The 24814-nt window shown below is 42.1% G+C and overlaps 1 protein-coding gene and 1 long non-coding RNA gene across 5 annotated transcripts in view; one reads left to right on the forward strand and one right to left on the reverse strand.

Annotated features, from left to right (window-relative positions):
• The window catches only part of LOC123334190, a 49997-nt gene extending 40944 nt beyond the window's left edge, over nt 1-9053 (forward strand). Inside the window, exon 2 of the long non-coding RNA XR_006552029.2 lies at nt 8866-9053. This is a non-coding gene — a long non-coding RNA (uncharacterized LOC123334190). The remainder of the gene's footprint in view (nt 1-8865) is intronic.
• PPM1L (protein phosphatase, Mg2+/Mn2+ dependent 1L) overlaps nt 1-24814 on the reverse strand; it is a 325454-nt gene that overhangs the window by 22977 nt on the left and 277663 nt on the right. The window lies entirely within an intron of this gene.

The following is a 24814-nucleotide window of genomic DNA, read 5'->3' on the forward strand; positions in this document are numbered from 1 at the left end:
AAATATTAATTCTCCAGTTTGCTTTTGGTTCAGTGGACTACAAAACTGACTCTAAATCGACGTCTCCGGGAAAGCTGCATCTTCACAGATCTGATAAAATCCTGACTTTAATTCCATCTGGCCCATGCCCAAAAGTGATATTCCATCTCTATACCTATAGCCAAGAATATCCAACCATATTCCTTCATGATAATGACCATCTTTCTTCTCTTTCTCTCTCATACCTCTATGTTCTGTACCTAATAATAATAAGACTGGAAGTGTGTATGTGTTGATGAAATAGTTTTATGGCTTTTGTTCCCTTATTCTGTGCCTGTGTATGCATGTGTGCATGCTAAGTCGCTTCAGTCATGTCCTACTCTTTGCTGCCCTATGGACTGTATCCCTCTAGGCTCTTCTGTCCATGGGATTCTCCAGACATGAACACTGGTATGGGTTGCCATATTCTGTGCCTACTGTGTATAAGTTACTAGGTTTGGTGCAGGAACAATAAAAATGAACAAGATACAGTCCTTAACCCCCAGCACTTACTGCCCAATGGCAAGATGGAATTAGACACTTAGGATCCAGTATGGTGAACGCTCTGACAGTATTATGAATGGAGGAGGAAATGGCACCCACTCCAGTATCCTTGCCTGGAAAATCCCGAGGACAAAAGAGTCCGGCAGGCTACAGTCCACGGGGTCACAAAGAGTTGGACATGACTGAAGTGACTTAGCATGCACGTGCTGTGGGAGCTGGGATTGTGGGTGAGGTGACGATGGCAGAGGGGGCACGGCTCAGGCTACGGAGATGCTGGGTGGTGAGGAGATATGCAGGGAGGATGACTGGGAAGATGTGAAGCCTGAACGTTCTTGAAGATGCAACAGGGTAAGGAATTCGTGTAACTTAATTTGGTTCTTGGCACAAAGGAGGAAGTAAAGAAAGAATCTGTAGGGTAAAAATGGGTGATGAGAGTAGCTCTCTGAAGGAGATTTCTTTATAGTTCATTTCAAAACAAAGTCTAGAACAAACACTTGTTTATACTCTAACCTGATAATGCCAATTCTTGAATTTTTTTCCTAAGGAAATAATCAGAGATATGAACAGAGCTTCATATATAAGGATTAACCTCATAGAATTCAGACAAGACAATAGAAATAACCAAAATGAACAGATGTATAACACATCATGGAATATTCAAATAATAAAAGCACTCCAAGGACATTAAATATAGTGTTTCTGAAGAACATACACTGTGCTTATAAGTGAAAAATAAAAACTGTACATAAATTTCTTTAAAATATAACACATTAGCATTTTATTTGGAAAAAATGATATATATATAAAATATTTCAATTGCAATTACTCAATAAATACATGTGTGTAAATGTATGCAGAAAAATGTTAGAAGGAAACAAAAATAGATTATTAAAGTTTTTTTAAAAAGATTGTTCTGAATTTTCCTCAATTTTATTCATTTAATGTGACTCATTTATAGAAATTATTTCACTTTTTATCAGATTCAGTGCTTTTTACTTTCTTGTTCCTTTATGTTATTAGGCACTTTTATCCTTCCCACTGAGGGTCTTCTGTTTTAGTCTACAATGATTTGACTGGATTTTCAGTTGAGCTATTTGATTTTACTCACTGAACCAACTTGTTAACTAACAAGACTGCGGCTCTGCCTCCACTGGTTCCATTTTGGCTGACAGCTAATGCAGCTCTACAAAAAGAAGCAACAGTGTCGGGGGACACCAAGCCCCAGACTCATGACGGGTAGGGCTCAGAACGCTCCACGTTTGTGACACCACATTCGTGTGACACCATCATCCTACATGATTAGATGCTGTTGCTCAGAAAGTGACAAGGGATGACTGTAGAGGGCAGAGGGCAGCAGGAACAGGCTGATTATGACGCATTTCCTGCACAGGAAGCCTTGACCAGGGAGAGCCAGTTCCCCAAAGAACTGGCTTGGGGAGGTTAGGTCTATTCTTGTCTTAGCAGGTGGTTAGGTGTGTTCTTGTTCTCACCATTGCTGAGTGGGTGTCATATTACAGGAAGTGAGGCTGATGAGGGGAGCGGGGGAAGGAGGGGAGGGCAGGAGACAAAGAAAAGAGTCTCAAGATGCCCAAATCTCAAGTCACAAAGGAAAATGTCATTAACTAAACAAGTTACAGTGGGCCAGGCACTCTGCTTGCTGCTCACACATGCCTGACTTCATTTTATTTTCACAAAAATCCTGCAAGGTGTACACTGTTCTCATCACCGCCACCCCCATCTCTCCATTCTACAGATAAGACACAAGAGGCTCACCAAGGTCACACAGCGTTTGAGTGGAAGTATTGGAAATTGAACCCAGATCTGACACCCTCAATCAGGCTTTAAAAATATTCTCTCAGAAAATTTAATCAGGACTGTGACAAGGAAGCAGTCAGTTTTGCAAGCAAACAGCTTCATTTTAGGATTCTTTAAAGTTTACATTTGCTTCCATTGAGGAACAATACAGAGAAATACACAAACCAGATATTCAAAGAAACCTTTCTGGTACAGTATACAAATGATGTATAAAATATTTTTAAAACCTGTTTTCTAATTCATGACTGAGTTGGAAGATAAGTATGTGATTTTCCTGGAGGCTAGAAACAACATGAAGGGGAAAAGCCCAGTGAGGAAGAAAGATCTTCTCCGGTCAGTAAAGAGTAAGGAGATTCTATGATTAGTTAGAGAACACTGGGCTCTAAGTAGGTTTAAATCCCCTCTTGACCCCTGACTGCTTAATATGTGAACTGCAGGAGACATCTTGTGAACTGAAAAATAAGACCCCATCAAGGAGCATAACCTCCATTTGTTTAAACACTACTCTCAGGATTGCTACAAGGTCCTCCCTCCAGTTGATGGCTGAGAAGTGGAGCTTCTCACAGCCACACTGCCCTTCTGCACCAACCCTAAGTTGAACTGGCTTCTGAAGGCAGTTTTTTTCACTTGTCTCCAGTCTATTTTCCAGGCAAATGTGATGAAGTCACCTCTGACTTGAATACAAAACAAGGTTGTTATATATTAAGCACGATTCATGGAATTGAATTTTGCCTAAAAGGGCTTCCCTGGTAGCTCAGCTGGTAAAGAATCTGCCTGCAATGCAGGAGACCCCAGTTCAATTCCTGGGTCAGAAAGATCCCCTGACTGAGCAACTGACACACACATACCTCACCTCTGCATCCCAAATCAAGCTTTGCCTGGTAACACATGGAGTCACAAACAGACACGCCTGAGTGACTCAACAACAACAAAAGCCACACACACACACACACCCCTAACTCCAGTATTCTTGGGCTTCCCTGGTGGGTCAGCTGGTAAAGAATCCGCCTGCAATGATAGATTCAATCCCTGGGTTGGGAAGATCCCCTGGAGGAGGGCATAGCCACTCACTCCAGTATTCTTGCCTGGAGAATTCCACGGACAGAGAAGCCTGGCAGGGTGTACAATCCATGGGGCCACAAAGAGCTGGACATGACTGAGCGACTAAGCACAAGGTTGCTAAACATTAAGTACGATTCATGGAGTTGAATTCTGTCTAGGGCTCTTCCAAGGGGACTGCTTCTCTCTACCTACTTCATGGAGTTCCTGAATAAGCAAAAAGTCTGTAAGAGCCTCGCTCACACTGAGCTGGTTGTGGGTCTACAGACTGCGCAAAACTGGTAGGCAGCAGGGGGAGGTGGGAAGGCATGTGGTTTCGGTATTGGTTTGGCCTCATACAGCCTCTGAAGGTGCTCTAAACCTCAGGGTGGCACTGTCATAGACTTGCTGGGTTCCTACCACTCTGGCTGAGTTTATAAATGATGCTTATTTAGCCTCTGAACTCCTCTGCTACCTGGCCCAGAGGCTAGAGTTATTCATTCATTTAGAAGGCTTTTAACAAGCACTTTCTGCTGTGCTAGGCATTCTGATAGGAGCTGGGGACTCAAACAAAAGATGCAGTCTCTAAGTGAAGAAGTCAGAGGGGAGAGAAGAGAAAAACAATTCTATGATGGTTGGAAACCGAGAGAGGAAAGCACAGAAACCCACCTGCAATCATATGAAGAGCAGGGGTTTGAGCTGAGTTCTGAATGATGAACAGAAGTTAGCCAAAGTTGGCGGGGGAGGAGGGGAGGGGGGAGGGGAAGGAGGGGTGGGAGAGTGGTGGAGGGGGGCAGGGGGGAGGAGGGGTGGGGGAGGGGGGTGGGGGAGTGGTGGGGGGAAGGAAGGCTTTGACTTTGTGTGTCTTCCATGTGTCTATGTATAGAGTGGGGGGAGATGCATAAATAAATGAATGAAAGGGGACTTTTTTTTCTCTCCTACACTAGAGAAAGATTTTTAAAATATTCTTTTATTGTGATGAGTAGGACATCTGATTTAACATGAGTCCAAATATATCAAATCTCAATATGGAAATTAGTGACATTAAGAAATGTCAAAGCTCTCAAATGTTGCCGAGTTGCAAATATGATTATATAGACCCACATGCTGTTTAAGAAAATTATGTTTAGAAAGAAAACACAATAAAGAAGCAAATTCCCAACTTGACTTTAGAATGTTCACAAATCATCCATACGGAACTTTCTGTGATTACTTAATTAATAGTAAAGAGTCTCACCATATGCTAGAGTACCCCATTTCAGCACTGTAGATAGTCAATTATTGTACTTAATTTTGCTCTATTTTCAATTCATATGTTTATAGAGAGTTAGGGAACATGTGCTCTTCCTCGCTTGCAAATGGATGTGTAATGGGAAATCCCCGGCCTTGAAGAACTTAAATCAATAGCACATGTTGTATCATCCCTTGTTATGATGGCTGGATGACACCCAGCTGTGGAGTTCTGAAAAAGGAGGAGGAGTGTCTAAGCACCACTTATTAACTAAATCTCCAAGGCTATGGTTTAAAAGCAATTCTAAAAGTACTATGTATTGTATTTGAAAATCTTGATTAAAAATTGCTGAACTGTCACTCCTTGAAGAAATATCTTAAGGTAAAGAAGAAAGTAAAAGGTTATTCAGAGTTAAAAGAATGCATTTCAAAGCACCAAGCCATTGGCCAGCTAACACTTTTTAAAGTAGGATCATGAACTCTGGCAAATTCTTATCGCCTTATGATACACAAATGGCATAATCCATCTTAGACCCAAATCTGGTAGATTTATACTCAGTTTCCAAAAGGAGTATATATTGTATGAGATCCAGGATCAATTTTCCAGAAGTCAATGTTTAAAGATCTGAACACTTGTGGAATCAGATTTTAGCATTTATATTGGAGAAGTTTAAGTCAGGCTCCTTTTTGCTCAGCAGATGGGATGCAGTTTCGCTCAATGCTTTGTACCTAAATTTACCAAATGGTAGAAATTTAAAATATGATGAGGTATGAGCTTCATAAAATTCCAAGAGAGAAACTGAATGTTGGAAGTGCCAATGCTGAACAGCAAATGAAAAAAATCCATGACTCCTCCTGATGGCTTCCCCACTTAAACACCCTGCTTTCTAAGAGGGCAGGGCATTAAGAACTTAGATCATTTTTCCTGGAGAGTCCCCAGGGCTGTCTCCTAACTGATGAAAGGTGGAACTGCTGAAGAAAATGGAAGGATATTTGCATGACTTTCAGACTAATCACTGAAGAAGAAGACTGGGTTATAAAACATATCAAGAAAATATGCTTATGATTAAGAATGAAAAGATGTAATGATAGAATCAACTTTGCTTTTTAAAAGAAAATAAAACTCTTAAATATACCTGTTGTTATATATATGCAACCTAAAACTAGCCCTCTACTGAAAATTTATCTGAGGTGATGTGACTTAGTCTCTTGCTGAAGAAATGGACACAGGAATAAAAGTGTTAACCACTTGTATCTTGGCAGGAAAAATGTACTTGACACTTATAATCTTAATGAAATCCCTTAAAATCTCTGAATCTCTGCTCTGAAAGCACCCTTGAATTTGCAGCATTGTGCAAATCCATGTCTCTTAGTTCCCTGACCAGCGTTCAAACTTGGGCCCCCTGCATTCGGAACATGGAGTCTTAGACATTGGACCACCAGGGAAGTCCCACAAGAGGTCAGTTTTTAAAGTACTTTCTTTAACTAGTATCAGTCGATTTATCCAAATGGGTAAAGTGGAGCCAGGCCCTTTCCCCATAAGTGGAAGCAATGGAATTGCCTCCATTCCCTCCTGTTGGGTTGGGTATTCCAGTATTTCAAAGAGTTTCTACTCTCACTTTGGTTCATTGTCCATCACTCAATAGGTCACTCCTGCTGCTGTTGCTAAGTTGCTTCAGTCATGTCTGACTCTGTGCGACCCCAGAGACAGTGGCCCACCAGGCTCCCCTATCCCTGGGATTCTCCAGGCAAGGACACTGGAGTGGGTTGCCATTTCCTTCTCCAATGCATGAAAGTGAAAAGTGAAAGCAAAGTCCCTCAGTCGTGTCTGACTCTTAGCGACCCCATGGACTGCAGCCTACCAGGCTCCTTCGTCCATGGGATTTTCCAGGCAAGAGTACTGGAGTGGGTTGCCATTGCCTTCTCCAGGTCACTCCTGAGCAATCTGTAGATACCCAAAGTGATTCAGAATTTTATAACAAGGGCTTGAGGATTGCATTGCAGATTCCTGACCTAGTGTTGGTAGATCAACTTTCTATCACTCAGTGTTCACCTAATACCTAGGCTCTTCAAACTAAGGTAATAGCAATCCTAGGTGGGAGCTGTGGAGATGAAGGGTCAGAAAAGTGGGAGATTTTGGAGGCTTGGAGCATTGCTTGTGCAAACAAACCTGAATATAGCGGCTCAGTAGGCAGAAAACCCTTAAAGTGTTGGGTGCCAGGGGATGGAGATTTGATCTCTGGTTCCTCTGCCTTTTCTAAAACCAGCTTGAACATCTGGATATTCACGGTTCACATATTGCTGAAGCCTGGCTTGGAGAACTTTGAGCATTACTTTGCTAGCATGTGAGATGAGTACAATTGTGTGGTAGTTTGAGCATTCTTTGCACTGCCCATGAACAGTATGTATGCTCAGTCACGTCCAACTCTTGCGATCCTATAGACTGTAGCCCACTAGGCTTCTCTGTCCATGGGATTGTCCAGGCAAGAATACTGGAGTGGATTGACATTTCCTCCTCCATGGGATCTTCCTGATCCCAGGGACTGAATCCTCACCTTCCATGTCTCCTGCATTGGCAGGCAGATTCTTTACCACTGCCCTACCTGGGAAGCCCAACTATTTCTCTGTCAACAACTAAAAGAAGCTGGATCTTGTCTTTAAATTATGAGACACAACCAGCTGTCTGCACTTGTGAAGACAATCAAAACCACTTTCTAGTTACTTGAAAGCAACGTTACTTCTCTCAGAATTAGATCTTCCCCCTTTAGCCAAGGGGCCCTGTACCACATAAACCATGGAAACTCTATATGTGTTACATCAAGTTTAGAGCTTCCTGCATTGCCAGCCACTTTCTTTAATTTAGGTTTCTTACCTATTCAATATGCAGAAGCAAGCTCAGGCAAACTGTGAGGTGTCTTAATTTTGTCTCAAAGGATCTCATACTCTCTTTCCTCCTTGGAGGTGGCAGTGGGGTTGGGGTAGGGACCTTAATCCCATCCCCTGGCACCCAACACTTTAAGGGTTTTCTGCCTACTGAGCCGCTATATTCAGGTTTGTTTGCACAAGCAATGCTCCAAGCCTCCAAAATCTCCCACTTTTCTGACCCTTCATCTCCACAGCTCCCACCTAGGATTGCTATTACCTTAGTTTGAAGAGCCTAGGTATTAGGTGAACACTGAGTGATAGAAAGTTGATCTACCAACACTAGGTCAGGAATCTGCAATGCAATCCTCAAGCCCTTGTTATAAAATTCTGAATCACTTTGGGTATCTACAGATTGCTCAGGAGTGACCTGGAGAAGGCAATGGCAACCCACTCCAGTACTCTTGCCTGGAAAATCCCATGGACGAAGGAGCCTGGTAGGCTGCAGTCCATGGGGTCGCTAAGAGTCAGACACGACTGAGGGACTTTGCTTTCACTTTTCACTTTCATGCATTGGAGAAGGAAATGGCAACCCACTCCAGTGTCCTTGCCTGGAGAATCCCAGGGATAGGGGAGCCTGGTGGGCCACTGTCTCTGGGGTCGCACAGAGTCAGACATGACTGAAGCAACTTAGCAACAGCAGCAGGAGTGACCTATTGAGTGATGGACAATGAACCAAAGTGAGAGTAGAAACTCTTTGAAATACTGGAATACCCAACCCAACAGGAGGGAATGGAGGCAATTCCATTGCTTCCACTTATGGGGAAAGGGCCTGGCTCCACTTTACCCATTTGGATAAATCGACTGATACTAGTAAAAGAAAGTACTTTAAAAATTGACCTCTTGTGGGACTCCCTAGTGGTCCAATGTCTAAGACTCCATGTTCCGAATGCAGGGGGCCCAAGTTTGAACCCTGGTCAGAGAACTAAAGAGACATGGATTTGATCCCTGGGTCAGGAAAATGCCCTGGAGAAGGAAATGGCAACCCACTCTAGTATTCTGGCCTGGGAAATCCCACAGACAGAGGAGCCTGGCGGGCTACAGTCCATGGAGTTGCAAAGAGTCAGACACATCTGAGTGACTAAACAACAAAAACTAACATGGGGAACTAAATCCCACATGTTGCAACTAAAAATCCCACATGCCACAACAAAGATCAAAGATCCCTCCTGCCACAGCGAAAACCCAGTTCAGCCCCCGAAAGAAACAAAAAAAGACCTTTTGTGTTCAAGCCCTAAAATGAAATGGGCTGGGGGTAAATCAGAGTGGGGAGACAGATAAGGAGGAAGAAAGGCCAGCTCTGTTTGATTCCACTCTCTCTCCCCCTTTTCTCCCTAGGCAGAGAAAGATGCTACCAAAGCCCCACCCTCGTTGCCCTATTTCACAGGCCATGGCCCCCACAGATAAGCTGCTTGAGATGCAACAGCGCCATCAGCAGGTGGGCTAAATCGGCTGAACCCTCATCACAGAGTGCTGCTGCTGCTGCTGTTGCTGCACCAGGATGCACAACACAGGGCTACTATAAACAAAAACAGGGAAGAGCTGTTCCGCCGGAGAGTGACGGAGAGAACTGGAGCTTTAGATGGGACAGCCGAGCTTCACCATCTAGTTAAATACCCTCAGGCAAGTGAACCAAGCTCTCTCGGTTTCAGCAGTACACAGCAATGCCTGAGAAATTATCTGGCACAGTCTTTGCTCAGTGGTTGTTTGCTACCTGTGTTTTTCTCTCCAGATCATTACAAGGTCACCCTTACTGCCAGCTTGTACCTGTGGTATCTTCCAGAACTTTCTGCCTTCACTACACTTGACCTTTTGCCTGATGACACAGATAAAGGCCATTTGATTCTTCCTTAGTACTTCTCAGAAACATAAACTTCTTACCTGCCTGAATTCCTGCTGGAAGGGACCTGGTCGTCTAGTCTGTGATTATAGTTTATGAAGGTAAAGAAACAGAACAGGGGTGAATCATTTTGGTTCCCATTTCAGGAGGCAACCTGGAGTATAGTCTTTATGGTCAAGCCTACTTGCCTAAGATTTCTTTCTTCTGTTCTTTTACTCAAAGTCTGGTTTGACATCCTGATTCTTCTCTAAAGTCTGATGAATTACACCAAAGGAATGACCTCTGCTAACCTTCCTTTCTGGCTCAAAGGGGGGCTGTTTCTATAACCTGTATGATGATTAGTAAGTGCACTAGGGGCTGCTTTCTTTCATTTCATGTAATTTAGGATTTTGATATGTGGATTCTGCTTACGGGGAGGCCATATATAGCTTTGAAAAACACATTTGGAAGCAAAAATGTTGGAAGCCTGGGCCCATCCACAAGTCTGACTCTGGTAGTTCTCTAAATACCTAAATTCCTACTGTTGTATCTCTCTCTTTAAAAAAAGAAAAACAAACAAACAAACAAAAAAAAACAACTATTTGGCCCCACCAGGTCTTACTTGGGGCACAAGGGGCCTTCAATCTTCGTTGTGGCATGAATGATCTCTTAGTTGCGGTTTGTGGGATCTAGTTCCCTGACGAGGGATCAAACCTGGGCCCCCTGCATTGAGACCAAGGAGTCTTAGCCACTGGACCACCAGGGAAGTCCCACCCACTTCTGTATCTCTTGATAACAGATATGACTGTAATGGTGACAGGAAGCAATTGCTGATTGGTAAATGGAGAAGTTATTATAAAAGGGAAAACAGAGTCTGGAAGATTTTATTTGAGATTGGCATGAAACAGCTAACAGTGTGGTCTCATGGTATCAGTAGGCAAGAACTCAAGAAAGTATCCCAAGCCTCCAGGGTTAGTCTTTTTTTCCATTGTTTCCCAGGACCTCAGGGAGGCCCTAGGGTGGGAGTGGTGGGGGTCCTGATACCAGGAATCAAGTCACATCCTTTTGTAAAACAACCACCAAGGTAGAGGTTAAAGTCTCATTCTCTTTAGGTTTCTCTTCACCAGTACCACCATACATCCTAGCAGGATAGCCAGGAAGGGAGAAATGCTATGGAGTGTGTGTTAGTTAAGGGTCACGGTAGCAGTGGAGGGTCAAGGGGTGGTTTCCACAAAATGATTTGTATGAAACTGAGCTCCTGGGGTTAGCGATAAACAGCAAGGTCAAGCAATGGCAATATATTAAAATTCTCTTCTGGGCGAGGTGGGGCTAATAAGAATGTACTTTTAGAGATTATTTTGAAGTGTCTTTTATGTTTTCAGCTACTACTTTTGATGTTAATAATGGAAACTAAATATATCCTTCCTACATACGGCTTGTTTCTCTTAGTGCTTTCAGCTTCCTTATTTATTTGAATTTTATGATATACTTCTAAGGCAGGCAGTCTGATTTCATATGATTCCATCTTGGTGTCATTAGTGGAAATCATTAAGCTTTGAAGTGATATGGGCAAGTGTTTCAAATTTTAGCTCCTTATTTACTAGTTGTATGTCCCTGACCTTGGCAAGCTATCAGCCCTCTGAAACTCAACTTTATTTGTTCACTCAGTCTGGCTCCTCTCATAACTGCCTGAGAGGGTGCTCCAGGGGCTACAAGGAGATAACCTCTGTAAAATGCTGGCCACAATGAGCAATCAGTAATTGCTATTTCCCCTTTGCCGTCTCACACGCGAGCAGACTGCACGGTGAGGTTTTTTGTTTTCTGTGTGCTGGCTCTGACACTAGAATCGAGATGGGTGAACACCAATGCTCGCTAGGAATGCTTAATGCGCTGAGGGTAATAAAAACCACAAGCCATTGAATGGATGAATTAGACTTCTATTTGTACAGATGACCTCCCTGAATCCACAGACCAAAGTTCATCAAGATTACTGCTATCACATGGAGCCGCATGTTAGAGAGTACGATCTCACCAATTAAAAATTTGTAGGGTGTACACACTGAAAGTCTGTCAGCATCCTGATAACTTTTTATTAATGAGTGTCTCAGACTTAGGGCGCCCTCTCCATTGTGTGTCTGGGAGAACCTTCCTGTCTTTGGTCTCACGTAGCCCTATTTATCGGAGAAGGCAATGGCACCCCACTCCGGTACTCTTGCCTGGAAAATCCCACGGACGGAGGAGCCGGGTGGGCTGCAGTCCATGGGGTCGCTGAGGGTCGGATGCGACTGAGCGACTTCACTTTCACTTTTCACTTTCATGCATTGGAGAAGGAGATGGCAACCCACTCCAGCGTTCTTGCCTGGAGAATCCCAGGGACGGGGGAGCCTGGTGGGCTGCTGTCTATGGGGTCGCACAGAGTCGGACACGACTGAAGTGACTTAGCAGCAGCAGCAGCAGCCCTATTTATACACATATCTGTTTACTCATGTAGGGGAGATGGCAGGCAAAGGGATGGTTATCAGCCTCTGCAGGATCGATGATCTGCTCCTGGACTTCTGGGCCACACCTCCTTTCCTTTCCTCCTCTGTCTCTGCTCAGTGTCTTTTTCCAGTCCACTTTGCAGAACGTGTGTCCTCTACCAGTTCCCCAGGATTTTGTCCTCGGTTCTGTTTCTTTTTTTAAAATTTACTTTTAAAAAATTCTATTTATTTTTAATTGAAGGATAATTGCTTTACAGTATTGTGTTGGTTTCTGCCGTACATTAACATGAATCATGCTGATAGGTATACATATGTCCCTTCCCTCTTGAACCTCCCTCCTACCTCCCTCCCCAATAAATCTACTTATTTTCTTTAAATACTAGGAACTATTTAAAAATTTTAACACCACAGAGGTGGTTAGATGGCATCACCAACTCAATGGACACGAGTCTGCGCAAACTCCAGGAGATGGTAAAGGATAGGGAAGCCTGGCGTGCTTCAGCCCATGGGGTCGCAAACAGTTGGACACGACTGAGTAACTCAACAACAACAAAAGCCATACACACACACACACACACACACACACACACACAGCTCACCTCTGCATCCCAACCCAAGCTCTGCCTAGTACCCTATAGGAGCTTGCTGAACTGCCTGATCACCACACTGCAAAATAATGTCAGTCCCCTTTCTAGTCTTCTGTACTTGCAGAGGGTGGTCCAGCCATACCGGTACCTTTAGGCACACCCAACTGTTGATGTCTATTCACCATATCTGTATTTTCAGCTTGAGTATCCAACTTATCAAGGCTTTGTATTCTGATTTCCTACAGGGACCTCAGAGATTTATTTTAAAAATCTAAAAATTAATTTACAAATGTCTTTGCTTTACACTTGCTTCCTCACTGATGTAGCTTGAATCAAAGAAGCACATCAACATTAATCCACATTCAGAGACCTGGGAGTCAACATCAACACCTCCCTCCATGCCCAGAGCTAATTACCCAGTGCAGGCATGTGTGCTAAGTCCCTAAAGTCGTGTCTGACTCTTTGTGACCCTATGGACAGAAGCCACCAGGTTCCTCTGTCCATGGGATTCTCCAGGCAAAATACTGGAGTGGGTTGTCTTACCCTCTTCCAGGAGCTCTTCCTGGTCCAGGTATCAAACCCGAGTCTCTTATGTCTGCTGGCTCCTTACCACTAGCGCCACCTGGGAAGCCCAATTACCCAGTATATCTTGCTAATTCTATCCATTTACTGTCTATGAAATACCCCCTTTTCTCTTGGCACTTTCTGATTAGGAGAGGAAACCATAATGGGTTTGGGGCTGATTCCTAGGGTTTCTACTTAACAGCTGTGTGGTTATAAGCAAAGACCTTAGCCTTTCGGATCCTTGGTTTCTTCATCTGTAAAACACGAGTAACATCTGATTTGTTGTTTAAATGAGTTAGTGTTTGGTATGGAGGCCATGAAGAGCTCTGGACAGTTACATTTTGAATGGTTTCTCATGTCTTCTCAGTTACACCAGTGCTTTGACTTGGTTGCACATAAGATTCACCTGGAGGACCCCATCCTAGGAAATCTGTATATCTAACAAGTACCTAGGTGATGCTGATTCTGCAGCTCCCAGGCCCACACCTTGACTAAAGAGAGGCCCCTTGGCCTGCAACCTTGCCATTCCCAGCCCCACCTCCACCCTATACACAGCCATCTTTAACAAACATCCTCTGATCTTTACATAAAAATTACTTGAACTTCCTAGTAATTATTTAGCACTTTTTCTGCGCTCGAACTTCCAAGTAAGAGCTTAAATGAATGAGCTTATTCAAAGCTGGTAACAGCCTGTGAGTTGGTACCTCCATTCTACAGATGAGGAAGCTGAAGCACAGAGAGCTTAAGGAATCCGTCCAAGGTGACAAAGGTGGTAAGCCTCAGAGATGGAATTTGACACCAGATTCCAGCCCTTGACTCCAGAGGCCAGAATCTTTTAAAAAATTTATTTATTTGACTGCTCTGGGTCTTAGTTGTGGCATGTGGGATCTAGTTCCTGACCAGGGCTTGAAACCTGGGCCCCCTGCATTGGGAGCAGGAGTCTCAGCCACTGGACTACCGAGGAAGTCCCAGAGGCCAAAATCTTAAACACTGTACTCACTGCCTTTCTGCCTTGTCATTTCCTCATCTTAAGATCCTCCAAAAAACAACAGTCTACAGGATTTAAACCCATCGCTTTGCATAGCCTATGTGACCCCAAAGTCTCCTTCTGCACCACTCACCACCTTGTTCCCTGACCTCTAGACATCATAAACTAGTTTATTAAGTACACTTCCCCTGCATGAAACATCTCTCGACTACCTCTATTCATTCTTTACAAAGTTCAGCTAAGATATTACCTCTTTTGAGAAGTCTTCCCAGCTCTTCCTCACCAACTATGGATTAAAAGTCACTCTCTGAAAGCTCCCCTAGCACGTAGCTCTCTTGGAGCTACTCCACACACACTTGCTTACTGTTGGACCCTTTACCAAACAGTAAGCACCCAGTTCAGGGCACTGCAGACTCCTGTCAGTGCACCTAGAAGGCAGATCAAGACCACCTGTTCAGGAGTGACATAAACTACATCCAGTGGCACTCTCAGGCCCTCTCCTCTTAATTCTTCAGTGGGTTCTTCCTCTGGGCTCCCTCAGGCCTGTGTGAAAACCAGTCTTGATGACATTTCTTTAAAAGAGTTTTAACTTAGCTTTATTGTTGAGAATTTCCCTCAAGAATAAAAGTATTAATAGCAAATATCCATATACCTGCCACACAGCATTTTTTTTAATTAAAATACTTACCAATGTTTAAATTTACAATATTCTCTCTGTTATGATGTACAATATTGTGTTCATTTCAGGTGAAAAACAAAGCGATTCAGTTATGCATTTTCAGATTATTTTCCGTTATAGATTATTTCAAGGTACTGAATCTAGTTCCCTATGCTACACAATAAAGCCTGGTTGCTTCTCTATTTTATGTATAGTAGTTTGCATCTGTTAGTCCCACACTCCTAAATTATTCCTCCCTCACCCATTTCAATAACCATAAGTTGGTTTCCTATGTCTGTGAGTCTGTTCCTGTTTTGTATATAGATTCATTTGTATTATTTTTTACATTGCACATACAAATGATACCATATTTGTCTCCATCTGACTTCGGTTCAGTTCAGTTCAGTTCAGTTGCTTAGTCGTGTTCGACTCTTTGCGACCCCATGAATCGCAGTGCGCCAGGCCTCCCTGTCCATCACCAACTCCCGGAGTTCACTCAGACTCATGTCCATCGAGTCAGTGATGCCATCCAGTCATATCATCCTCCGTCGTCCCCTTCTCCTCCTGCCCCCAATGCCTCCCAGCATCACAGTCTTTTCCAATGAGTCAACTCTTTGCATGAGGTGGCCAAAGTACTGGAGTTTCAGCTTTAGCATCATTCCTTCCAAAGAAATCCCAGGGCTGATCTCCTTCAGAATGGACTGGTTGCATCTCCTTGCAGTCCAAGGGACTCACAAGAGTCTTCTCCAACACCACAGTTCAAAAGCAGCAATTCTTTGGCGCTCAGCCTTCTTCACAGTCCAACTCTCACATCCATACATGACCACAGGAAAAACCATAACCTTGACTAGACGAACCTTTGTTGGCAAAGTAATGTCTCTGCTTTTGAATATGCTATCTAGGTTGGTCATCACTTTCCTTCCAAGGAGTAAGCGCCTTTTAATTTCATGGCTGCAGTCACCATCTGCAGTGATTTTGGAGCCCCCCAAAATAAACTGTGACACTGTTTCCACTGTTTCCCCATCTATTTCCCATGAAGTGATGGGACCAGATGCCATGATCTTCGTTTTCTGAATGTTGAGCTTTAAGCCAACTTTTTCACTCTCCGCTTTCACTTTCATCAAGAGGCTTTTGAGTTCCTCTTCACTTTCTGCCATAAGGGTGGTGTCATCTGCATATCTGAGGTTATTGATATTACTCCAGGCAATCTTGATTCCAGCTTGTGTTTCTTCCAGTCCAGCGTTTCTCATGATGTACTCTGCATATAAGTTAAATAAGCAGGGTGACAATACAGAGACTTGACATACTCCTTTTCCTATTTGGAACCAGTCTGTTGTTCCATGTCCAGTTCTCACTGTTGCTTCCTGACCTGCATACAGGTTTCTCAAGAGGCAGGTCAGGTGGTCTGGTATTCCCATCTCTTTCAGAATTTTCCACAGTTGACTGTGATCCACACAAAGGCTTTGGCATATAAAGCAGAAATAGATGTTTTTCTGGAACTCTCTTGCTTTTTCCATGATCCATCGGATGTTGGCAATTTGATCTCTGGTTCCTCTGCCTTTTCTAAAACCAGCTTGAACATCTGGAAGTTCATGGTTCACATATTGCTGAAGCCTGGCTTGGAGAATTTTGAGCATTACTTTACTAGCATGTGAGACGAGTGCAATTGTGCAGTTGTCTGAGCATTCTTTGGCATTGCCTTTCTTTGGGATTGGAATGAAAACTGACCTTTTCCAGTCCTGTGGCCACTGCTGAGTTTTCCAAATTTGCTGGCATATTGAGTGCAGCACTTTCACAGCATCATCTTTCAGGATTTGAAATAGCTCAACTGTTATTCCATCACCTACACTAGCTTTGTTTGTAGTGATGCTTTCTAAGGTCCACTTGACTTCACGTTCCAGGATATCTGGCTCTAGGTGAGTGATCACACCATCGTGATTATCTGGGTCATGAAGATCTTTTTTGTACAGTTCTTCTGTGTATTTTTGCCGTCTCTTCTTAATATCTTCTGCTTCTGTTAGGTCCCTACCATTTCTGTCCTTAATTGAGCCCATCTTTGCATGAAATGTTCCCTTGGTATCTCTAGTCTTTCCCATTCTGTTGTTTTCCTCTTTTTCTTTGCATAGATCGCTGAGGAAGGCTTTCTTATCTCTTCTTGCCGTTCTTTGGAACTCTGCATTCAGATGTTTATATCTTTCCTTTTCTCCTTTGCTTTTTGCTTCTCTTCTTTTCACAGCTATTTGTAAGGCCTCCCCAGACAGCCATTTTGCTTTTTTGCATTTCTTTTCCATGGGGATGGTCTTGATCCTGTCTCCTGTACAATGTCACCAACCTCTGTCCATAGTTCATCAGGCACTCTATCTATCAGATCTAGGCCCTTAAATCTATTTCTCACTTCCACTGTATAATCATAAGGGATTTGATTTCGGTCATACCTGAATGGTCTAGTAGTTTCCCCTATTTTCTTCAATTTATGTCTGAATTTGGTAATAAGGAGTTCATGATCTGAGCCACAGTCAGCTCCTGGTCTTGTTTTTGTTGACTGTATAGAGCTTCTCCATCTTTGGCTGCAAAGAATATAATCAATCTGATTTCGGTGTTGACCATCTGGTGATGTCCATGTGTAGAGTCTTCCCTTGTGTTGTTGGAAGAAGGTGTTCTATGACCAGTGCATTTTCTTGGAAAAACTCTATTAGTCTTTGCCCTGCTTCATTCCGTATTCCAAGGCCTAATTTGCTTGTTACTCCAGGTGTTTCTTGACTTCCTACTTTTGCATTCCAGTCCCCTATAATGAAAAGGACATCTTTTTTGGGTGTTAGTTCTAAAAGGTCTTGGAGGTCTTCACAGAACCGTTCCACTTCAGCTTCTTCAGCATTACTGGTTGGGGCATAGACTTGGATTACTGTGATAATAAATGGTTTGCCTTGGAAATGAACAGAGATCATTCTGTCGTTTTTGAGATTGCATCCAAGTACTGCATTTCGGACTATCTTGTTGACCATGATGGCTACTCCATTTCTTCTAAGGGATTCCTGCCCGCAGTAGTAGATATAATGGTCATCTGAGTTAAATTCACCCATTCCAGTCCATTTTAGTTCGCTGATTCCTAGAATGTCAACGTTCACTCTTGCCATCTCTTGTTTGACCACTTCCAATTTGCCTTGATTCATGGACCTGACATTCCAGGTTCCTAGGCAATATTGCTCTTTACAGCATTGGACCTTGCTTCTATCACCAGTTTCATCCACAGCTGGGTACTGTTTTTGCTTTGGCTCCATCCATCTAACTTACTTCACTTAATATGATATTCTCTAGGTTTGCTCATGTTGGCCCAAATGGCAATATTTCATTCTTTTTTATAGCTAACATTCCATCATGTGTGTGTGTGTGTGTGTGTGTGTGTGTGTGCACGTGCACACATGCACACGTGTATGCCACATCTTCCTAACCAATTGTCTGTTGGTAGGACTTGGGTTGTTTCCATGTCTTGACTATTGTAAATAGTGCTGCTATGAACACTGGGGTGCATGTATCTTTTCAAATTCAAGTTTGCCTCTTTTCTGGAGGCATATATCTAGGAGTAGGATTGCTGGATCATATCTATTTTAGATTTTTAGGGAAACTCCATACTGTTTTGGAATATTATGTACCCTAATGGGTATACCAATTTACATTCTTATTAACAGCGCATGATGATTCCCTTTTCTTCATATCCTTGCCAAAACTTGTTATTTGCTGTCTGTTTGATAATACCAAGTCTGACAGTGAATGAGGTGATAATTCACTGTGGTTTCGACCTGCATTTCCCTGATAAGTGATACTGAGCATCCTTTCATGTGCCTGTTGGGCATCTATATGTCTTGTTTGAAGAGATGTCTGCTTAGGTCTTCTGCCCATTTTTCGGGGTGGGGGGTGTTATACTGAGTTATACAAGCTGCTTGTATGTTTTGGATATTAACCCATTGTTGGTCTCATTGCAAATATTTTCTCCCAATCTGTGGGTTTCTTTTTGGTTTAGTCACTAAGTCATATCCAACTCTTGAGACTTCATGGACTGTAGCCTGCAAGGCTCCTCTGTCCATGGGATTCTCCAGGCAAGAATACTGCAGTGGGTTGCCATTTCCTTCTCCAGGGGATCTTCCCGACCCAGGAATCGAACCGGGGTCTCCTGCATTGTAGGCAGATTCTTTACTGACTGAGCTATGAGAGTGTCTTTTAGGGGTGATGAAAATATTCTAAAATTGAAGAGAGGTGATAATTACACAACTCTGTTGTGTAATTGGACACTTAATTGGACACTTCAAAGGCACATATTTTATGGCTCAAAAATACAGTGGAGCTGTCTTAAAGATAAACAAAAAAACAAGCATGTATACTTCAAATTACTCTGGCATCTCCTGAGACCCTGAATAATACTTGCTAGGAGGCAAAAGTCAGACATCACATTTGTTCCTTTAGAAAACTAAATGTATTTGTCAACTAGAGGTTAAGCACCCCAACTAGAGGTCTGTGATGAGTTTGCTTTCATCATCTCACTCTTCCTGCAGCTGTTTACACTGACCATTTGGTTGATCCCCCTCAATCTGGACCACACACATTGTGCAGAGGCTGTCTCTCTCTTCCCCTTTCCCAGTCTACTTTCTGTGTGTCTAGTAGCCCAGGGCCACATTTATCCAACTTAAGTCAAATTCAAGAGGAGATGCAGAGGACTGTAACATCAGGAATGGCATCTGTAATTGAAGCCTGGATGGCAAAATGCTCACTGGAAAGCAAAACAAAAGAATCAATGTAAGTGAACCTTTATATGGTATTAATATCTTACAGAGTACAGTCAGGAAAGTGTTAGTGGTCGCTCAGTCGTGTCTGACTTTTTGTGACCCCATGGACTGTAGCCTGCCAGGCTCCTCTGTCCATAAGATTCTTCAGGCAACAATACTGGAGTGAGTTGCCATTCCCTTTTCCAGAGGATCTTCCCAACCCAGGGATTGAACCCCAGGTCTCCTGCATTGCAGGCTGATTCTTTACTGTCTGAGCCACTAGTCAGGAAAGCTCATTCCTAAATAGCAGAATGCTTTTGGGGGCCTTTTCACCTTCTGAATGTTCACTCCACAGAGGGACCAAGCAATTTATTTCTGAACACTGGTAAGAGGACAGCGATGAAACCAGTCCTTGAGCCAAAGGTCAAGATTAAGCTCTTTTCTATTACTGTCTTTATATTAGTTTTTTTTTTAGACATACCTCTAAGCAACTGAACATAGGTTTCAGGCTTTAAAGAGTAGAAAGGATGTTTGGGTTTGCTTAGTTCTGTGTTTGCTTTTCCTCAACTGTGATCCAGGGACTCTGACGGAACCCTATTTTCACTTGAAATTCTAAGTGCTTGTAAACAAATTCCTTTTGGTAGCAGTAACTTATTTTCATCACATTCATCTAATTTTGTCTCTGGTTGAAATAGCCCAGGTAGGCTGCCGCAATCTAGAGAACCTAATTGTTAGAAGAGCTGATGAGCAATGTCCTGTTGAACACGGCATTTCCAGGTATAAGACGTGCTTTGAGTGTAAAAAGCTCTAATTATAAAGCCCCGGGAGGGTCAACCACAGTAGCAGCTGCAGGTATTAGTGACGTGTGAGTGTTTTGTACTCCTGCCACTTCTAATGTTTCAGGGTGGTGTTTCTGGAATCACATTCAACTAACTGTTGCCAAGTCACTTCAGTTGTGTCTGACTCTGTGCAACCCCATAGATGGCAGCCCAGCAGGCTCCCCCGTTCATGGGATTCTCCAGGCAAGAACACTGGAGTGGGTTGCCATTTCCTTCTCCAATGCATGAAAGTGAAAAGTGAAAGTGAAGTCGCTCAGTTGTGTTCGACTCTTCGCAACCCCATGGACTGCAGCCTACCAGGCTCCTTCATCCATGGGGTTTTCCAGGCAAGAGTACTGGAGTGGGGTGCCATTGCCTTCTCCGAACTGACTGTTAGGATAAACAAATTCCACTTTTTGACAGCACATAAGATAACATCAATGGCCTGGCTCAAACGTACAGGGAAATGCAGGCCTAAAAACCTAATCTGCTTCCTCCACTACCTGCTTTCCTTGTACACATAATGATACATAAATCGGTTTAGAAGAACCTTATCATTTCTGAACAGCAATTTAGTAATTCAGACAGAGTATCAACTTCTAGTGAAACCCAAGATTTTATTTATGTAGGATGCTAATGAGTGTGTATGAGAAAATGGAAGAGTGGGTGTGTGACAACAGGGAAAGGAAGAGATTCCAGCATAATTACCTTCTCTCTCCCACTCCTGAGCTTTAGTCCAAGAGCAGAGAAATTACCATGTGGAAATTTGTCTCTACTGTTAAATAGCGAGCTCTTTAAAAAGACATTTTCTTTCACTGCAAGCATGGACATAGCACAGCGTCTGCACAAAAAAATGTTACTGAAGGAAGGGAAGAAAGGGAAAGACAGGTAAAAGGAAGGAAGCTTGATGTGTCTTGCCTAGTGACTGGTGTTAGCATTGATAGCCTCTCTCTGGCACATGATGAGGCTGTTTCTTGGGGAGAAAGGAAGAGAGAATGTCTAGAGTATAGGCTTTAAACAGTGGCATTCTTTTTTCTTTTTCATGATGAAAGAGATATCAGCTCTTACTTGGACCCAGAAACTGATAACTCTATGGAAATGTGGAGAAAGGAAAGAAAGGCAGGCCAAAATAGATTATATGAAACTAACTTTAGATACAAAGTTAGTTATTGGATCTAACTTTGCAGCAGTTAGATACAATAACAGAGGGTGTGGTCATTTTCCCTTGCTACATAAGAATTTACTGCAAATTCAGCAGCATAAAACATCACACAGCAGTTACTGCACAATTTATTTGGGTCCCCATGAGTTTGAATACAGCTCTATGGGGTCCTTCATGCAGAGTCTCCCAAGGATATAGCCAAGGTATCAACAGAACTGTGGTTCTCATCAAGACCTTGGTGTTCTCTCCAAGCTCATTCAGGCAGAATTCAATTCCTTGAAGTTGTAGGACTGAGGTTGTCATTGTATTGTTGGCTGTTGGAAGGGTAGGGGATGGAGCCCTCTTAACTCCTAGACCTCACTCTTAGTTCCAAGTAAATATACCCCTTCAAAATGGTAGCTTCAAAGCCAGCAGGAGCAGTAGTCTTATGTAACATAATATCACCCTGGTATGACTGCCCATCACCTTGGATTAAGATTTTCAGCATCATATATAGTATTATCTAAAGTTGGTAATCAACCAAATCTATCAAATAACCTTATATTACACTCCAGTGTTTCCTAAAGTAGTTTCCATGGAGTACCAGTTCAGCTTTATGTAAACAGAGGTCATTCACTTAAAAAGGTTCATGTCTTAGTAAGTTTGGGTAAATCAAGTTACCACAGTTAAAACAGTTAAACTAACAGTCTTTATAAAGCCTTTAATGTACTGTCCAACAGTGGATCCAAGTAGAAACATGGTTATGCAAGATACACCAAATGTTTTTCCTAGAACACCTGGGTCCCAAAGAATATACACTGGAAATGTGCACAGCTTCCTATTTGTAATAAGATTCAATAAATTTTCTTGACCATTAAGTTATACTTTAAAAGAAATATTATTCTTGGATATAAATTTTTTATCAGTTTTATAGTAATGGGCAGTGTGTAATAAATATTTACACTACAAGAAAAATATTCACACTCCTATAATTGTACAAACTTCCTTTTTAAAAGGATATTCAAATTCATTAAAATGCTAATTAAGTCTAATCCTAATTATTCTTTGTCATCAACTGCAGCTTGACTTTTATATAATACCAAATAATAAAAAGACCCAAAGCAATAATATTGGACTTTCATTTATAAAAGTAGTCATGTTATCTTGCCTGTTAATAGAAAAAATGAAAGAAGCTATGAAAAGTCACTCGATAGTATTACTTTTGAAGAAACAAAATACATTTGAAGATTTCTACTTGAAAATTCTTGCTTAGAGTCAATTTACTTGTAAAATGAGAAGAGTGCTTTTTAAAAATTGACTGTCATGGTCTTTTACATGTAAATCCAAATCCTGTATTTGTGATTTGCTATGGAGTATTCTTCTCTAAGGATGGTCCTTCCTGCTGCAGAGAATGGGTTAGCCACCACTTAATCTATGAGGAAGCAAGCACATTCACAGACAGTCTACAGGCAAACTTAATCTGGTTTATAATCTGCTCCATTTCTTTGAAGACTGATAGATGAATAATGTCAGGATATGTGCCCCATTTACTCTTATAAAGTCGGGCTGGCACCTTTGCACCAAGGACAGAATGGGACATAGCAGAGGATTTAAATGAGTTAATTACTCTCTCTCTCTTTGACCATTGAAATGTTTTCAACTTCCCATGACAATTCTAAGCTTAGTAAAATTGTAACACAGTAGGGCATTTACTTTGGAGGCTAGCATTTACATACAAAGGTAGAACCCAATGGACTTTCAATAAAACACCCAAATGTAGGCATATCATTAAGCTATGTGCTAGAATCGTGAGGGTCTTCGGAGAATAAGAAAATTGGTGAAGAAATGAAAATGCTACTGAAGAGCCAGTCAACATAATAAGCTGGGTCAAGATGCTCAGACTCCATGACTGGGCTTAAAAAAAAATTATAACCATACTCTATATCTAATCTCCCTCAAACTCCTTACAGTTCTGACAATTTGCTGTTTATTGTATTCTGCAGCATTGACATTCCCCTTTCTCTTTAATTTTCACCATGGCATTGATTCAAATGTTCTTTCACTTGGGATCATTTGGGAAGAGTTTTACCATGTTCCCTGAGCTAGCTGGAGACACACTCAACTCTCTCTTTCTAAAGAGTCACATGCAAAAATGAAAGCTATGAATCATCTCTATTCACAGTTCCACTTTAAAAATAATGACATATTCCATAAATCTATACCTTTCCAACTAGAAATACCAGCTGAAATATTTTAAACTAGTTCTTAATGATATGACAAGACAGGTATAAAAAGAAAAAAAGTGAACTGCGTTTGGTTCAGACAACATTCCAATCATCTTCTAGAAAACTGAGAAACAGACTCTTCTCTTTCAGATGAGTACTTAATCCATGTACTGTCCTTAAAGATTCATTTACTGTTTAACCTTTAGAAAGTTTCCAAATTATGGACATATCATTCTATATAGTGAAAGTGTTAGTCGCTCAGTCATATCTGACTCTTTTGCAACCTCATGGACTGTAGTCCACTAGGCTCCTCTGTCCATGGAATGCTCCAGGCAAGAATACTGGAGTGGATTTCCATTTCTTCCTCCAGGGGATCTTTCTGATCCAGGGATTGAACCCGGGTCTCCTGCATTTGCAGGTGGATTCTTTACTATCTGATCCAGCAGGGAACCCATCCTAATCAGGGCCTCCTCTACATAAAACAGACAGTAAAACTGTTCTCAACAAGTTCCCTGTTCCCTAACCCAGTGTCCTGTCACTGAGTTCTTCATGCTCAACCCCATCTCTCTCTTCTACCAAAACCTATTTGTACTATGCCTTACTTCAACAGAGACGTGAGGAAATAAGTTTCCTGTAAGAAGCAGTTCCTTGTGTGTTTCCTAAGCCCTATTTGGAACTGCCCACTAGACAACACAACCTGGATGCCCTGCAAGCACCTGAAACCCAAATGAACATCTCTCCCTGCATCCCACTTCAGCAACCTGTTCCTACTTCTGGGTTCTGGATCTTGGCTAAGGCATCATCATCCACTCATCTGCCTCATTGAGAAATCTGAGAGCCAACTGATCATGTCGTAGTAGAATTATTCGTTTGCATAAAAGTTTCATCCATAAGACTGTTTCTTTTTTTATTGTGATAAAATACACATATTTATCATTCTTTTTATTGAAGTATAGATGATTTACAATATTGTATTAGTTTCAGGTATGCAACAAAGTGATTTGGTTATATATATAGTCTTGATTCTTTTGCATTATAGTTTATTACAAGGTATTGAATATAGTTCCTTATGCTATATGGTAAATCCCTGCTATTTATTATACATGTATTAATGTGCATCTGTTAATCTCATACTCCCAATTTATCCCTCTTCCCCACTTCCCCTTTGATAACCTAAGTTTGCTTTCTATGTCTGTTTCTGTTTTTGTAAATAAGTTCATTGCTATTATTTTTTATTTTCTACATATAAA

This window comes from Bubalus bubalis, chromosome 1 (assembly GCF_019923935.1).
Source record: "Bubalus bubalis isolate 160015118507 breed Murrah chromosome 1, NDDB_SH_1, whole genome shotgun sequence".
NCBI classification, from domain to species: Eukaryota; Metazoa; Chordata; class Mammalia; order Artiodactyla; family Bovidae; genus Bubalus; species Bubalus bubalis.